Here is an 18704-nt window from a genome sequence, read left to right on the forward strand (position 1 = left end):
AAGAAAACCAGTGTTAAAATTCTCCTCATGAAACTTAGGCAGCAATAGTGATTCTTGTGAATCTGTGCTGTGCATTCTAGTTGACTTCCTGTGGGAAAGGAGGAAAAACAAAGGGGGGAAAAGGGAGACTTCTTTGGAGTGAACTGACGTATTTGGTTGTCTGACCCTTTGACCTGTTGTCACTCCTGTCCTCAGTTTGCTATCCCACGAAGCTCTCTTCTGTTTTCTTGAACTCTGTTACCCGATTGGTCTGTGGTCATGAAGTCATTCTTTGGCACAGTTGTTTATAATTTAATGTCTTCTGAGTCAGCATTTCGTACAGCGTTTAGTAGTGTCTGGCATAGTCAGAGTTTTTCTCTTCAGCTTCAAATATATTTTTAAAAATTGACATCCTAATGAGATTAATTATTTTAGAAAAAAACACGTTTTGAAGCTTATAGTAAAACTCTTTAGATGTTAGGACCTTTTTTCCCCCAGAATTCCCTTTTTCTTGAGGTTAAAAAAAAATCAGAGGGCTCTTATGAATTTTACTTTTTTTCTGTCTCCCTCTTAAACTGTGTACTCAGTACCTTAGTTTTGTTTCTATCACCAGCACGCTGGGAGCGGACCCTCGGAGCCTGTGTAAGACAGAAGAATCAGCCAATGACCCCTGAGGCAGTGAAGGCTAACGGCAGAAGATCTGGGACTGATAATGCCAGCAAGCCTCAGAGAAGTCAAGGTAAAGAGGCCCAGGCCGGGTCGGTCCTGGTTGGGGGACCAGAGGCAACAGAGCCTTCTCATCTCTTTGGGAATTGTCTTCTATTTTAACTGTGGGGACTTAGACACTTGAATCATCTAGAGAACATTTTTCTTCTCTAGTAGGTATTAGAACTCTTTGAATTTAAGATATGTATGCGTTCCCACTGTAGTTTCTTAGTTCTTTTATAACCCTAGTTTTTTGGCGTATGGGTGGTAGCTGGATGGTAAGGTATTTATCCACTTGTGCTGAATGCGTCTACTCTGCAATTGACAGTTGGTTTCAAAGTCTTCCATTGTCTAACCAGGTGTTCCTTGTCTCACCTGATTTTCCTTCATCCCCAAAAGTTTATTTAAGCCTGTCTCAGTGAATAGATTTTTGCTTTGTTTTAGCACTTTCTCTTTGCTACTATCTCTCTCCCTTTCAAAAAAGCCCTTTCCTCCTTTTATTGCCTCTACTAATCGCAATGCTTCTTAAGAAAATCTCAAGCCCAGGTAGTCAACCAAACCTCCCCAGTTATTGAGCTACCTAGATCTCTCTCTTAGCTGAACTCCTAGCACTTAAGCAACTAATTTTAATTGCTTTTCACTGTTATTATTTCCTAAGTACGTGGTTTCTTAACTGCATAGTATGTTTGTTTGGAGCCAGAGCTGTATCTCATATACACTTCTGTATTTGTTGTTGTCATAGTGCTGAGCTAATAGAAAGGACTTAGAAAATGCTTGTTACTTTGAATTATTGAACTATCTATGACATGCCACAGGAATAGGTAACCAATAAAGGTCACGTGATTTTTTCTAGTATAGCTCACATATGCATGTAGCATATGAAATTTAAAGGTTCTTTCGGGAAAGATCATGAATCAGGAAAAATCTTTGTTTTCCTCTTAGTAATTTTATATTCAGTGTGTGATAGAAGAATATATCTGAAAAATGACTGTTGTTTTTTTTTCCTCTCCTTAGTAACACTTTCCTGCCTACTGGTCCACTCACTGAAATTTTCATTATGCTTTTTCTCAATTAGAGGATGCATGATTGTTATGTTATAGTAGCATTTGCTCTGTTATTTTAGATAAATTTAGTCTATGAATAGCAGTCACCTATCAATGAAAATGAATGGAAGGGAAAAGAAAGAAATATATTAAAAAATGCCCTCTGACATCAGAGTTCTACTTTATTACCTTTAAAGTATTAGACTAATATAAAGAAAAAGTTAACTAAATGAATTACATAATTATAAGTGAGAAGAGACCTCTAGTATTTGAAGTACAGTTAGAAAAATAATTTCACCTTTTCTCTGGAAGTGAGCCTTTCCAGAGCACCTAGTTCAGTGTTCTCATTTTACGGGTGATGGGACTAAATCCCAGAGCACCTGATAACTGGCCACAGCTTTCTCTGAGTTTGAGCCAAGGGTTAGAGCAGGTTGTGTGTCTCTGAATGCAGCACTTTCAGCCTGTGCCAAGGAGACTCTTGGTTAAATAGCTCCCCTCTAGGCAGCAACCTCAATGGGTGGTAAGGGGAGGGTTAGTTGGCAAGAAGCCTCCTTACTGGTGTCACCAGGGATGGAATCTACCCCTAGCATCTCACATTCCATAGTTTGGCTTTGTCTGAGTGTGGAAGGAGGCCCACATCTCTAAGGTTTGTCCCAGAGCCTTCAGTCTCTTACAGCACATGCAGATGCTCTGCGAGCCTCCTTTATTAATGCTTTAGACTTCTGAATCCTGTCTGGAATCACTGGTTGTCCTGCTAATGGGTTCCAGCCCCGGGCAAGTTCACTGTGGATTCAGTGTGACCAAAGAAATGACAGTAGAACGTTCTTGGGATGAAAGGGGTTTGTTACCTGGCTTGTTCTGGTAGTAGGTCGAGCAGTGGTGTCTCTGCCTCTGCCCAGAGCACTGGGCCGAGCTCTCTGTATAGTGCAATAATAGCTTATTGTCTACGGGTGTGGAAGCAGTAGCCTAGCAACAGGCCAGTTACATCATCAGGCAGTTTAAGTTCCGTGAGGATCCTGGCCATAGGAACCCCAACTTCCCCACACTGGTCATAATGATGGTTTTCTCTGGAAGAAATTCAGTACTATATTCAGAGCTATTACTGAATAGATGGTAGTATAGGGATAGTATAGAGACCTGAGGGGGTGGTGATCTTGGCATTGTTCCCTCCTGGAGCAGGGGCAAGGTGGGGAGGGAAGGGAAATTAGTTGGGCTTCCACCAGACACTGCATTTCTATGGACAAGGATCCCACCTTACAGAGGCATAAAACTGCTCAAAGACATTGCAAAGCTCAGCACTTCCTTAGAATCATAACCTGTGAACAGGATGTTGGACAGTGTCTTGTTTTCACTTGAAAATACCCTAGTTATCTTTGGTCTATTTCAAAGTCTTTCACACTTTTTTCCTGTAATAACTTGACATCATACATCCAGTGCTAAATGCTATAGGAGTAATTATCTAGCACATTGTAGCTTTTCTTACTCATGTCTTTACCAAAAGCACTATTATTATTATTTTTTTTATAGAATCAGTTAGCAATATAATTGGAGCTCTGAGTCAAATAGAATCGGATGGAAGAATTTCGACAAATGATACCAGTCATGCGGCATCAGCAGCCGTCTCAGGGTTTGTAAGTGGGGGAAAAAAACCTAAAGCTGTGCCTTCTCTGGGACTTTTTTCTTTTCTTTTTTCTTCTCTCCTTTTCTTCTCTTTTCTTTCATACAAAAATATTATTTTCCAGGGTATTAATTTATTGTTAAATAGGAAAGATAAGTGACCACAAAACTGTTCATGAAATATATACTAAATACTATACAAGTTGAATGACCACAAGGCTAAAATATTAAGGGTAAATTTTACTTTGTCTTCTTCAGTATTGAACAAGTGTCTTCCTTTGTTTGTTTTGGAGTATCATTGATAATCCTACTTGAGTTACTAACTTTCCAACTTTTTGGAAAAGGATATTTATGTCAGTGCCTCTTTGAAGTCATTTCTTTTAAGGGAAAACATTGATACATTATAATTATGGAAATAGTTCAACATAGCTACAAGTAAAAAGCCTCCCACTGTGTCAGAAATTCTAATAGCTGATGTGAAGTTGCTGATTTTCTGTCTTCTGTACTTACCCTTCAAAAAAATTGGATTGCATAAAAAAGAAATTAATTATTTGACAGGTTTGATTCTAGTGTTTTGTGACCCAGGGCAGACATAGTGATAAAATTAACAATCTAGTTTTAGACCTGAAAATATGATCAGCTTATAAATACGATTTTACTTTAGCATAGAGGGTGGCAAACATTTTCGGCACAGGGCCAGATAGTAAATATTTTAGGCTTTATGGACCATGTACTGTTTCTGTCACAGTCCTCCTGTTTTTCTTTTTTGTTAAACTACTCTTTAAAAACATAAAAACCATTCTACCTCTGAGTTGTTTGACTATTCTTATTTCAGAGTGAAATCAGTTGAGAATTGGGCATCATTCTTTTATAACCGAACCATGCTTCATGCATTAGCTAGGCCTATCATCACTAAGCAGAAAAGTATAATATCCAGTTAGTTAAAGGGCATTCCTGGGAAGGAACTTGAGGTGAAATCTCATTTTAACTAAAACCATTATGAGGCAGTCTAATTTACAAGCACTTAGTAGTATTTTGCTTATTTGTTTACAGTGAATTTTATATGATAGATATTATAGGGCAATTCACTATCCCTATTCATAACAAATTCATTATTTTTTATATTTCTGAGTGACTGATAGTTGCTGAATTAATAGGGTTTTCCACCATCATAGACGGGAAAGTTGAAAATGAGACAAACTGTTAGCAAGAAGCAAGCAATAAAAAAGTACTTATCTGTAAATGAAGTCATTTTCTACACATTATCTAATTGATTTCTATTAAAAAATCAAATATAATGAAACAATTATGATATTATATGAAATTCCCTAAAATGACATTCTATTTTCATGTTTTCAAAAGCAGAACTAGGTATGTAAGCATTTAATAGTTTTGAAAGTTAAAATTTTAAGGATTTGACCAAAATATCAATAAAACATTGTTTTGTATAACTGTCCCATAGGCTAGAGCCATTGGCTGCAAACTTCCTCAGATCTCTTCTACTTACACGGAACTGGAAGCTATTATGTAGGCACTTGGAGGGGGAGCACCGCTCAAGGATCCAAAAGATTTGAAATTTATTTATGAAGGAAGCTCTGATTTCTCCTCTTTGCCTACCTTTGGAGTTATTAGAGCACAGAAATCCATCATAGGTGGAGGATTAGCAGAGATTTCTGAGCTTTCAATCAATTTTGCAAAGGTACGCACAATAGAAAACCTTTATTTTGCTTTTCTTCCATATCTTTAAATACGATAGATAAATAGCACATCCTCTGTATGTGTGTGTGTGTGTGAATAAAATAGTTTGTAGTGGTTGATTCAGGAATAAAGACTTAGCATATCTTGTGATTTTTCTTCATAAGAATAAAAGATGATATTTGAAAAGGCAAGCAATTATGTACAGTCCCATAACTATGGCATAATGTTATTAATTCTCTCTCTGCAGTTCACTTGCTTTGGGGCTTAGTTTGGTTTCTACTTCTTAATCATATGATGCAGAAATAATCAGTCCTCTAATATAAAGATTGTCAGCTCTTTTGGAGCAGAGAAGATATCTTAAAGTTGTGTTCTTCCCCAACACTCAAATCCTCACTGACTAGTAATCATGGATTATTTGCAGATGGAGACATTGAACTAAGCTGTATTTCCAGTGCTTATCCCTGTGTCTCATGCATATAGGACATCTAATAAACATCTGTTGGATAAAAATGAACAAATTGGCCAGTGCTAATAATGTAATTGCAGATCACACATACCAAATATAAACAACTCAACTAAAACAGAGAGATAAACCTTACAGCCATGTTCAAAATAAAAGTATTATCAATGTCAGTATTTCCTTATTATAATATTTTTTAAATTATCTACAAAGAGTAGATTCTAAGGACAGTGTATAAATTCATAGTCACTTAACCTCAGTATATTGAAGCCGGAATACCCACATAAGGTGGGAAAACACTAGGACAGGAAAAACAAAACCTGATCCACATATCCAAATGACCACGTCCCACTGCCACGGGACAGCTTAATTTCCAGTCTTCCTCAGAACCCAGAGGGAAAAACGGGGGTGAGGGTGATGGTGGGAGGACAAATGCAGGACCGCCTCAGTGAGTCAGATCATTTGGGGGAAGTAGTGATGTGAGCATGCGGACAGTGAAATACTACCTCTGATTAGCGGTATACACAGATAGAACCCATTTAACAAGGTTCTAATAAAATTTTGTTTCTCCTAACATAGGTTCTTCATGGGGAGCAGTACTTGGAGTTGTATAAGCCACTTCCCAGAGCCGGTGAGTTCTTGATATACAAATTTCATAATCATACCATGGTTTTATTTTCTGACTAACCTTCCAAACTGTGCCAGTATGTTAAACTGGCATAGAGGGATCTAAATAAACCATATCAGAAGTTAATCAGGTGTAAGGCAGCCATTAGAGTAGATTGATGTTAACTGGCACCTGTTTTGGCCACTTTAAACTTTGTCCTATAATAGTCTTATATAATAAATTACTTAAAAAAAAAACAATTTATTGTTGTATGTATTATTAATGACTGAGAAGCATTTTTGGGAGGGGTGTTGTAAATTTATTGATTGTATGTAATCAGTTATTTTTATGAATGGTTCTAAATTGTTTGCTCAGGTATTCACATTGGTACTGATTTTCATAAAGTAAACAATATTAGGAGATACAGAATTTCTTGTAATTAACTTTTTCCTGTTCTCTTTTAGAGTAAATAATACCAAGTCAGCTCTAACAATAAATTTTTTCTCAGTAATATCTTGCTTATTCAGTAAAGCCCTTTTTATTCTTTCATTAAAATCTGATGTCTTTGTATTGCTACTCTGTTGTCAGAATATTGTCTATATAATGGCCATGTAAGATGGTAAAATACAAAAAACATGTTTGTCATTTCAGATAAATGAAGCAGTCACCAAGTAGCTAGAATTCTACTTTAATTTTTTCCTAAATTTTTTAATTTTACTAAAAAATTTATGAGATTGTTGTTGCTTAGGGCTGAATAGCTTTATTTCAGTGTTGGTGTCACAGCATAAGCTTTCACACAGCTCTTTCTCTCTGAAGCCGTACAGTTCGTGGTGACTGCCTTCATCAAATATATGCTGCGTACTTGCTATGTGCAAGGCACAGGATTTGATCTTAGATGATTTCCTAACCTGGCTGCATATCGAAACTATCAGTCATTACATTACACTATATCACTGTTTAATAAGTATGGATTCTGGATCCCAAGTATGGATTTTGGGTGCACGTGTGTGTCATGTGTATGTGGTGTTGGTGGTGCTAGTGGCGGAGGCAAAGACCAGGAGGCTGTCATAATGTTTCATGTACCATCAGCCTAACAAGGGTCCAACTGTTGTAAGGCAAGTAGACATGTGTGAGGTAGGTTCCTGCCTTTAGTAATTTTACATATGGAGAGAGACATTAGATATATGCAAAAAAAATTCAACTGAGAAGTGATAATTGGAAAGTATGGAAAATACTCTTCTTCATTTCTGGTACCTCCTTAGCCTCCAGTTATGTTTCTCATGAATTATGAGCTCAGTAGCTTCTGTGCATTTTCTTTAAATAGTTCTAAAGTTTCTCTCTGGTAAATATGAATATTCAAAGTTCAAGATACTTATAGTTTGGAACCTCTTTAAACTGCCAAAAAGCAAGGTATGACTAGTATTTATAAGCTTTCCATAAAATGCTCCAGTTGGTGAGATGTGGCCCTCAAGCATCAGGGGACTGGTGTCGGCATCTCCGTGCCCCTTACCGGCTCAGTTCTCAGAGCAGTGGTGCCGCCTTAGGCTGACTTACCTCTCCTCGTGGGGGGGGAGGGGGCCAAGTATTAAATGAAGTGTAAGGAACCTAAGAGCAGCATTTATTTCCCGTCGTGAATGAGAATATATTCTAGTCCAAGATGTACTAGCCTTTAGATTTTCTAGGTTCAAAAGTTTGATCATTATGTTTCTATTATGATGTCTTTATTAGACTCACTTCTTTCTCAACATAATTTCTATTATTAGGGTAAAACAATATTTCATCTGGAAAGTGAGGTTGATAATGTCACCAGCCTTGATTGTGTTGAAGGGAATATGTGACCATCAAATATTGGTATATGTAACTCTGCTTTTCAACAGTAAGCACTTATGCAAATGTAATTATGCCAGATTCCCAAAATAGAACCTGATGGAGCTGTGGTTTCCATTGTTATGGTAGATTTAACCTTTTTTCTCCTTAAATATTCATCTTTAGATTTTTACAAAACTATAAAATAACACTTTGCTCATTATAGAAAATTTGGAAATTATAGAAAAGTATAGCAAGAAAAGAGTTGTCTGTAATTATTTATTCACTTATTGAATATTTATAAAATACTTGTTATGTGCCAGGCATTCTGCTAAGGATTGGTAATATAACCATGAAAAAGACATGATCTTGAGTGGGGCGGAAGATGGCGGCGTGAGTAGAGCAGCGGAAATCTCCTCCCAAAACAACATATATCTATGAAAATATAACAAAGACAACCCTTCCTAGAATAAAGACCAGAGGACACAGGACAATATCCAGACCACATCCACACCTGAAAGAACCCAGCGCCTCGCGAAGGGGGTAAGATACAAGCCCCGGCCCCGCGGGAGCCGAGCGCCCCTCCCCCCAGCTCCCGGCGGGAGAAGAGCAGGCAGAGCGGGAGGGAGACGGAGCCCAGGGCTGCCGAACACCCAGCCCCAGCCATCCGGGCCAGAGTGTAGGGCCCTCGATACTGGGAAAACGGGGCAGCAAGAACAGTGAGCAGGCACTGGAGGCTGGGCGACAGAGGACATAAGAAAAGCGCGCGACCATTTTTTTTTTTTTTTGCTTTTTTGCTGCTTTGTTCTGGCGAGCGCTGTTTGGAAGTCTTAAAGGGACAGGGACCCCAATATTAGGGAAACAGGGCAGAAAGACCGGTGAGCAGAGGCCTGAGGCTGGCACCGGAGAATAAAGAAAAACAAACGACCACCTTTTTTTTTTTAAATAAAAATTTTTTTTTTTTTTTAATTAAAAAAATTTTTTCTCTTGTTTTTTTTTGTGGTCGTTGTTTTGTTTTGGCGGGTGCTTTTTGGAAGTCTTAAAGGGGCAGGGCGGGCCACTTAATCCAGAGGTAGGGAATCCGGGACCTCTGGGCACCCTAACCCCTGGGCTGCAGGGAGCAGGGAGGCCCCTTACGGAGATAAATAGCCTCCCAGCAGCTCCTGCTCCAACGCGACTCCACCATTTTGGAGTAGCTGCCCGAGCCAGGCCACGCCCACAGCAACAGCAGAGATTAACTCCATAGCAGCCGGGCAGGAAGCAGAAACCCTGTCTGCGCGCAGCTGCGCAGCACAAGCCACTAGAGGCCGCTGTTCTCCCAGGAGAGGAGGGCCACAAACCAACAAGAAGGGAAGTCCTTCCAGCCGTCACTCGTCCCAGTTCTGCAGACTATTCCTATCACCATGAAAAGGCAAAGCTACAGGCAGACAAAGATCACAGAGACAACACCAGAGAAGGAGACAGACCTAACCAGTCTTCCTGACAAAGAATTCAAAATAAGAATCATAAACATGCTGACAGAGATGCAGAGAAATACGCAAGAAAAATGGGATGAAGTCCGGAAAGAGATCACAGATGCCAGAAAGGAGATCGCAGAAATGAAACAAACTCTGGAAGGGTTTATAAGCAGAATGGATAGAATGCAAGAGGCCATTGATGGAATTGAAATCAGAGAACAGGAACGCATGGAAGCTGACATAGAGAGAGACAAAAGGATCTCCAGGAATGAAACAATATTAAGAGAACTGTGTGACCAATCTAAAAGGAGCAATATCCGTATTATAGGGGTCCCAGAAGAAGAAGAGAGAGGCAAAGAGATGGAAAGTATCTTAGAAGAAATAATTGCTGAAAACTTCCCCACACTGGGGGAGGAAGTAATCAAACAGACCACGGAAATACACAGAACCCCCAACAGAAAGGATCCAAGAAGGGCAACACCAAGACACATAATAATTAAAATGGCAAAGATCAAGGACAAGGAAAGAGTGTTAAAGGCAGCTAGAGAGAAAAAGGTCACCTATAAAGGGAAACCCATCAGGCTAACGTCAGATTTCTCAACAGAAACCCTACAGGCCAGAAGAGAATGGCATGATATATTTAATACAATGAAACAGAAGGGCCTTGAACCAAGGATACTGTATCCAGCACGACTATCATTCAAATATGACGGTGGGATTAAACAATTCCCAGACAAACAAAAGCTGAGGGAATTTGCTTTCCACAAACCACCTCTACAGAACATCTTACAGGGACTGCTCTAGATGGGAGCACTCCTAGAAAGAGCACAGCACAAAACACCCAACATATGAAGAATCGAGGAGGAGGAACAAGAAGGGAGAGAAGAAAAGAATCTCCAGACAGTGTATATAACAGCTCAATAAGCGAGCTAAGTTAGGCAGTAAGATACTAAAGAGGCTAACCTTGAACCTTTGGTAACCACGAATTTAAAGCCTGCAATGGCAATAAATTCATATCTTTCAATAGTCACCCTAAATGTTAATGGGTTGAATGCACCAATCAAAAGACACAGAGTAACAGAATGGATAAAAAAGCAAGACCCATCTATATGCTGCTTACAAGAAACTCACCTCAAACCCAAAGACATGTACAGACTAAAAGTCAAGGGATGGAAAAACATATTTCAAGCAAACAACAGTGAGAAGAAAGCAGGGGTTGCAGTACTAATATCAGACAAAATAGACTTCAAAACAAAGAAAGTAACAAGAGATAAAGAAGGACACTACATAATGATAAAGGGCTCAGTCAAACAAGAGGATATAACCATTATAAATATATATGCACCCAACACAGGAGCACCAGCATATGTGAAACAAATACTAACAGAACTAAAGGGGGATATAGACTGCAATGCATTCATTCTAGGAGACTTCAACACACCACTCACCCCAATGGATAGATCCACTGGGCAGAAAATAAGTAAGGACACGGAAGCACTGAACAACACAGTAGAGCAGATGGACCTAATAGACATCTATAGAACTCTACATCCAAAAGCAGCGGGATATACATTCTTCTCAAGTGCACATGGAACATTCTCCAGAATAGACCACATACTAGGCCACAAAAAGAGCCTCAGAAAATTCCAAAAGATTGAAATCCTACCAACCAACTTTTCAGACCACAAAGGCATAAAACTAGAAATAAACTGTACAAAGAAAGCAAAGAGGCTCACGAACACATGGAGGCTTAACAACACGCTCCTAAATAATCAATGGATCAATGACCAAATCAAAATGGAGACCCAGCAATATATGGAAACAAATGACAACAACAACACTAAGCCCCAACTTCTGTGGGACACAGCAAAAGCAGTCTTAAGAGGAAAGTATATAGCAATCCAAGCATATTTAAAAAAGGAAGAGCAATCCCAAATGAATGGTCTAATGTCACAATTATCGAAATTGGAAAAAGAAGAACAGATGAGGCCTAAGGTCAGCAGAAGGAGGGACATAATAAAGATCAGAGAAGAAATAAATAAAATTGAGAAGAATAAAACAATTGCAAAAATCAATGAAACCAAGAGCTGGTTCTTCGAGAAAATAAACAAAATAGATAAGCCTCTAGCCAGACTTATTAAGAAGAAAAGAGAGTCAACACAAATCAACAGTATCAGAAACGAGAAAGGAAAAATCACGACGGACCCCACGGAAATGCAAAGAATTATTGGAGAATACTATGAAAACCTATATGCTAACAAGCTGGGAAACCTAGGAGAAATGGACAACTTCCTAGAAAAATATAACCTTCCAAGATTGACCCAGGAAGAAACAGAAAATCTAAACAGACCAATTACCAGCAATGAAATTGAAGAGGTAATCAAAAAACTACCAAAGAACAAAACCCCCGGGCCAGATGGATTTACCTCGGAATTTTATCAGACATACAGGGAAGACATAATACCCATTCTCCTTAAAGTCTTCCAAAAAATAGAGGAGGAGGGGATACTCCCAAACTCATTCTATGAAGCTAACATCACCCTAATACCAAAACCAGGCAAAGACCCCACCAAAAAAGAAAACTACAGACCAATATCCCTGATGAACGTAGATGCAAAAATACTCAACAAAATATTAGCAAACCGAATTCAAAAATACATCAAAAGGATCATACACCACGACCAAGTGGGATTCATTCCAGGGATGCAAGGATGGTACAACATTCGAAAGTCCATCAACATCATCCACCACATCAACAAAAAGAAAGACAAAAACCACATGATCATCTCCATAGATGCTGAAAAAGCATTTGACAAAGTTCAACATCCATTCATGTTAAAAACTCTCAGCAAAATGGGAATAGAGGGCAAGTACCTCAACATAATAAAGGCCATCTATGATAAACCCACAGCCAACATTATATTGAACAGCGAGAAGCTGAAAGCATTTCCTCTGAGATCGGGAACTAGACAGGGATGCCCACTCTCCCCACTGTTATTTAACATAGTACTGGAGGTCCTAGCCACGGCAATCAGACAAAATAAAGAAATACAAGGAATCCAGATTGGTAAAGAAGAAGTTAAACTGTCACTATTTGCAGATGACATGATACTGTACATAAAAAACCCTAAAGACTCCACCCCAAAACTACTAGAACTGATATCGGAATACAGCAAAGTTGCAGGATACAAAATCAACACACAGAAATCTGTGGCTTTCCTATATACTAACAATGAACCAACAGAGAGAGAAATCAGGAAAACAACTCCATTCACAATTGCATCAAAAAAAATAAAATACCTAGGAATAAACCTAACCAAAGAAGTGAAAGACTTATACTCTGAAAACTACAAGTCACTCTTAAGAGAAATTAAAGGGGACACTAACAGATGGAAACTCATCCCATGCTCGTGGCTAGGAAGAATTAATATCGTTAAAATGGCCATCCTGCCCAAAGCAATATACAGATTTGATGCAATCCCTATGAAACTACCAGCAACATTCTTCAATGAACTGGAACAAATAATTCAAAAATTCATATGGAAACACCAAAGACCCCGAATAGCCAAAGCAATCCTGAGAAAGAAGAATAAAGTAGGGGGGATCTCACTCCCCAACTTCAAGCTCTACTATAAAGCCATAGTAATCAAGACAATTTGGTACTGGCACAAGAGCAGAGCCACAGACCAATGGAACAGACTAGAGAATCCAGACATTAACCCAGACATATATGGTCAATTAATATTTGATAAAGGAGCCATGGACATACAATGGCGAAATGACAGTCTCTTCAACAGGTGGTGCTGGCAAAACTGGACAGCTACATGTAGGAGAATGAAACTGGACCATTGTCTAACCCCATATACAAAAGTAAACTCAAAATGGATCAAAGACCTGAATGTAAGCCATGAAACCATTAAACTCCTGGAAGAAAACATAGGCGAAAACCTCTTAGACATAAACATGAGTGACCTCTTCTTGAACATATCTCCCCGGGCAAGGAAAACAACAGCAAAAATGAGTAAGTGGGACTATATTAAGCTGAAAAGCTTCTGTACAGCAAAAGACACCATCAATAGAACAAGAAGGATCCCTACAGTATGGGAGAATATATTTGAAAATGACACATCCGATAAAGGCTTGACGTCCAGAATATATAAGGAGCTCTCACGCCTCAACAAACAAAAAACAAATAACCCAATTAAAAAATGGGCAGAGGAACTGAACAGACAGTTCTCCAAAAAAGAAATACAGATGGCCAACAGACACATGAAAAGATGCTCCACATCGTTAATTATCAGAGAAATGCAAATTAAAACTACAATGAGGTATCACCTCACACCAGTAAGGATGGCTGCCATCCAAAAGACAAACAACAACAAATGTTGGCGAGGCTGTGGAGAAAGGGGAACCCTCCTACACTGCTGGTGGGAATGTAAGTTAGTTCAACCATTGTGGAAAGCAGTATGGAGGTACATCAAAATGCTCAAAACAGACTTACCATTTGACCCAGGAATTCCACTCCTAGGAATTTACCCTAAGAATGCAGCAATCAAGTTTGAGAAAGACAGATGCACCCCTATGTTTATTGCAGCACTATTTACAATAGCCAAGAATTGGAAGCAACCTAAATGTCCATCAATAGATGAATGGATAAAGAAGATGTGGTACATATACACAATGGAATACTACTCAGCTATAAGAAAAGGGCAAATCCAATCATTTGCAGCAACATGGATGGAGCTGGAGGGTATTATGCTCAGTGAAACAAGCCAAGCGGAGAAAGAGAAATACCAAATGATTTCACTTATCTGTGGAATATAAGAACAAAGGAAAAACTGAAGGAACAAAACAGCAGCAGAATCACAGAACTCAAGAATGGACTAACAGGTACCAAAGGGAAAGGGACTGGGGAGGATGGGTGGGTAGGGAGGGATAAGGGGGGGAGAAGTAGGGGGGTATTAAGATTAACATGCATGGGGGGGTAGGAGAAAAGGGAGGGCTGTACAACACAGAGAAGGCAAGTAGTGATTCTACAACATTTTGCTATGCTGATGGACAGTGACTGTAAAGGGGTTTATAGGGGAGACCTGGTATAGGGGAGAGCCTAGTAAACATAATATTCGTCATGTAAGTGTAGATTAGTGATAGCAAAAAAAAAAAAAAAAAAGGGCAGTTCCTGTGTGGTAACCTCCAACGAGTTCTACACAAGGGTATAAAGGGCATATAAAAGTGTAGGCAAAGGGTCTGTTTGTGTTTATACAGAGGATCAAAGCCTAATTGGGCTACCCCGAAAATGAACTAAGATACGATATGAAAAAGAACTTCCAACATCTGCACCCTCTGGAAGACTCATGCCAGAAGATGATCATCAAAAAACCCCAACAAAGATCCACGCACTGCTACAGCTGTAGATGCACTCATCCCACCAGTTCCTGGACCTGCCATGGGAATGAGGAAGGAGATATCTAAACTGGCCTGTGCATACAGTAAAACAACAAAATTGGACTGGATCTATACTGTTGGAACTCAACCAAGAATTTGGAGAAGTGCAAATTGTAGCGCTCCAAAGTCTTACAACTACAAACTATTTATTGTTAAAAGAACATATGGCATGTGAACAGTCCCCAGGAATGGGTTGTTTTAATTTGTCTGATTTCTCTCAGACTGTTCAAGTTCAGTTGGACAATATCCACCATATCTTAGATAAGTTTTCACAAATGCCTAAGGTGCCTAACTGGTTTTCTTGGTTTCACTGGAGATGGCTGGTAATTACAGATATGCTTTGGTTATGTAACTATACTCCTATTATGTTAATGGGTGTGTGCAATTTAAGTAGTAGCTTAAAACCTATACATGCTGAAGTTACTCTACAAGAAGATATATCAAAGAAATAATCAATCTTCCCATGTTTTCTTCCGCCTGCTACTTCTATAGCTTTTCTTCTTCCTTCCTAATTACAACCCTTAAATAGAATTCGTGCCTCATATCAAATTTACCGAGTATCATAATTCTTCCAAGTGGTAAAGATACCTCAAGACAAATGCTGGGCATAGAAGCCACAGGGCATAAATATGCAAAGAAGTAAAAAGCTAACTTTTTCAAACAATAAGGCTTCTCTCTCACTTACCAACTTCACATTTCCCTGTATGGCCCCGGAAGATGACTGGTTAGCCAGAGACGGGTAAGATTCCTCAAGGGAGGAACAACCTAAGACAGGCACAGTCGCAGGGGGGCCATCAGGTGAGAAATTGGGGATCAACAGAGGTGAGGCTTAGAACCTCACCCCCCCGTTCTGAGAGAAATCTTCTGCATACGTGGATGTTTTATTGCCCTGGTCTAGCTTGGATTAACACATAGTCTACAGGCACACACCTGATCATCTACATTTGCTCTCTTACAACACTAAACTATGTTTTCTACCTTTATCTTGTATCTACCTACCACTTCAGCATTTTATTAAAAATAATAATAATAAAGAGAGAAATGTGGTATCCACATATAAATCAAGTATAAAAACCAAATCAGTATTCATATTTGAACTGACTGTTTATAGTTCATAATGCATGAGCAAAACCGAAAGTTTCTGTGATGACTGCCCTTGTACTGTTCACTATGTAACTTATTCATTATGTAAGAATTTGTTCTACATGTAAAAACTTGTTTGTTATGCCTCAGAAGATTGGAGACTGACAAAAATTAGGCTTGGGGTGGAATAATGATTGTGCATTGAGCATTGACTCCCCTATACAGAATTTTATTGTCGTTAACAACCATTTGATCAATAAATATGAGAGATGCCCTCACAAAAAAAAAAAAAAAAAAAAAAAAAAAAAAAAAAAAAAGGACAGACTTCCAATGGTAAAATAAATTAGTAACCGGGATGTAATGTATAGCATAAGGAATATAGTCAAGATATTGTAACAGCCTGGTAGGGTGATAGCTGGAACCTAGAATTATGTATATAAATGTTCTACCACTGTGTTGTACACTTGAAACTCATGTAATGTAATACTGTGTGTCAACTACCCTTCAATAAAAAATAATTATTTAAAAAAAAAAAAAAAAAAAAAAAAAGACATGATCTTTACTTATGTAGAGTTTGGAGTCTGTTTAATGATGAGTAGACACAACGGGCAATGATAAACCTTGTGATATAATGGGAGAAATGCGTTTGGCACAGGAACACATTGTAAGGTCTCGAACCTGGAACTGAACTTGAGGGGTTGAGGAAGCTTCTTGGTAGAAATGAGATCTGAACTGAGATCTGAAATTCAGAGTTTAACTATGTTAAGAGGAGATTGAAAGATATGTCAGGTGAAGGAAAAACTATGTAGAGGTTTGGAAGTGAGAAAGAGCTGGGCTAAGAGAACTGAAAATAATTTAAGGTCCTTTAAAGGCAAGTTAGGGAGGGAAACAAGACAAGAAAGCAGAAAGGTAAAAATGGTCTTGAGATGCCTTGAAAGGCAGGTGAGGAAGTTTGCATTTTATTTTGAAGACAGTAGACAGCAACTGAAAGACTATAAGCAGGAGAGAATTATGTGATCAAATGTGGGTTTTAGAAAGCATCAACTGGCTCATCTTGGTAATGCTTGGATTAAAAGGGAATGAGGTAAAAGGAAGGAGGTGTTGTAGTAATGTAGGTTCAGAGACCCTAGTGGGTTGGACAGGACTGTGGTTAAGAGGGTGGATACAAGAGCAGAAATTGGAGAGATTTGTAGGTAGTAGGCCTGCTCTTTGATTGGACATGAAATTGCTCATCTGGGGAGATCATCACCGATTTGTCCATTATTTGTTGCTTGCTTGCTAAGTTCCAGGCATTCTGCTGGGGCTGTAAGGGAATGGAGAACAGAAACAAATCTGTACTCTGCCCTCATGGAGCATATAACCCAGGTGGTGGGGAGGGGAGCCAGAATCAAATAACCACACAAATAAGTGTCCTGGTGCAACTACATGTGATAAACAATGCAGGTAAACCACACATGATGCTATTAGAACTTAAAATGGAAGGCTTTGGCAAAGGGTGGGAAGGCAAGTGTGCTCTGAGAACTTGAGGAGAGGGGAGATTCAAGAGAAGGATTTCAGCTAGGTAAGAACTTAGCAAAGAAGAAAAGAAAGAACATTCCAGGCAGCCAGCGGCTTACATAAAGGCCCTTGAGACACGGAGAAGCACGGCTACGGAGGAGCAGAGGAAGGCCAGGATGGCTAGAGAGCCTGGTGCTGGTAGGAAATAGTATCACATAGATCATATTAGAGAGTTTTATATTTATCCCAAGAGCCTGATGAGGTGGTGGTGATGCTGGGAAGAGAGTCATATTGTCAGATTTGCCTTTAGGGAAATAGCACCTTGGATGTAATATGGAGCACATTTTAAAGTTGCTCGGAGTGGGTGTGCAGGTGGAAGTCTGTTGCAGTAGTTTAGCTTGGTCTAAGGTGGGGTTGGAGGGATGGAGAGAAGTGGGTGTGAGGTTAAAGTGGCAGCGATCTGAATATCGTCCTTGGCTTGTCTTGTACCATCCTTCACATCCGGACGATCATCGAGTTCTTTGTCTCTCCCTCAGTATATCCAGAATCCTCCTGTTCCTGTCCATCTCCACTTGCACTTCTCTGTTGAGGCCACCATCACCTCTCTCACTTTCTGCATGTTCTCTCTGCCTCTGTTCTTGCCCCACTCAGGTCTGTTGGCCTCAGTGTAGCCAGAATGTTATTTCCAAAGTGCAAATGTGTTTGTCACTTCCTGTTGAAAACCTCAGGTTGCTGTCCGTAGACTTCAGGACAAAGTTAAAAGCGTTTTTTATAACCTAGTGTCTCTCAATCTCTGCATACTCAAGTTCTGCCATGTACTTAGGCTGTATTTTATGAGTCAGGAGTGAAGCTCCAGTCTCTGGCTTGGGCAGCAGGGAGGACAGCACCATTTACCATGTGAGAGAACAAAGAGAAAAGCAGGTTAGAGAAAATGATGAAGAGTTCACCCCTAGACACTGACAGTCTGTCAAGACAGCACCAATTAAGTGATGGAAAGAAGAGTCCATAAAAGAAATAGTGATTTGAAAAACTCTGATTGAAGCCAGTGGAGTGAATAGAAATTTGAGAAGGAATAGGATCAGTGGTATTGGTTGTAGGCTTAACAAATGTTTGTTGAATGATTGAAAGCGCTTTTTTAAAACTTCTTTTTAATTTATTGAAATTACTACTGTTTCAAATTTAGTGACTCAGATATTCTAATTGCTTTTAATGTTGAGTTATTGAACGTTACATTGAAAATTATTTCAAACCATAATATTTTAGTTTTGCTGAACTTCGTAGTGGAAATTATGTTAAATACTCTTCAT

General features: G+C 39.1%; 1 pseudogene; it reads left to right on the top strand.

Moving 5' to 3' along the window:
- LOC130680107 (peroxisomal multifunctional enzyme type 2-like) overlaps positions 1-18704 on the top strand; it is a 50952-nt pseudogene that overhangs the window by 17186 nt on the left and 15062 nt on the right.

The sequence above is a fragment of the Manis pentadactyla genome, chromosome 12 (genome assembly GCF_030020395.1).
Source record: "Manis pentadactyla isolate mManPen7 chromosome 12, mManPen7.hap1, whole genome shotgun sequence".
Classification (NCBI taxonomy): Eukaryota; Metazoa; Chordata; class Mammalia; order Pholidota; family Manidae; genus Manis; species Manis pentadactyla.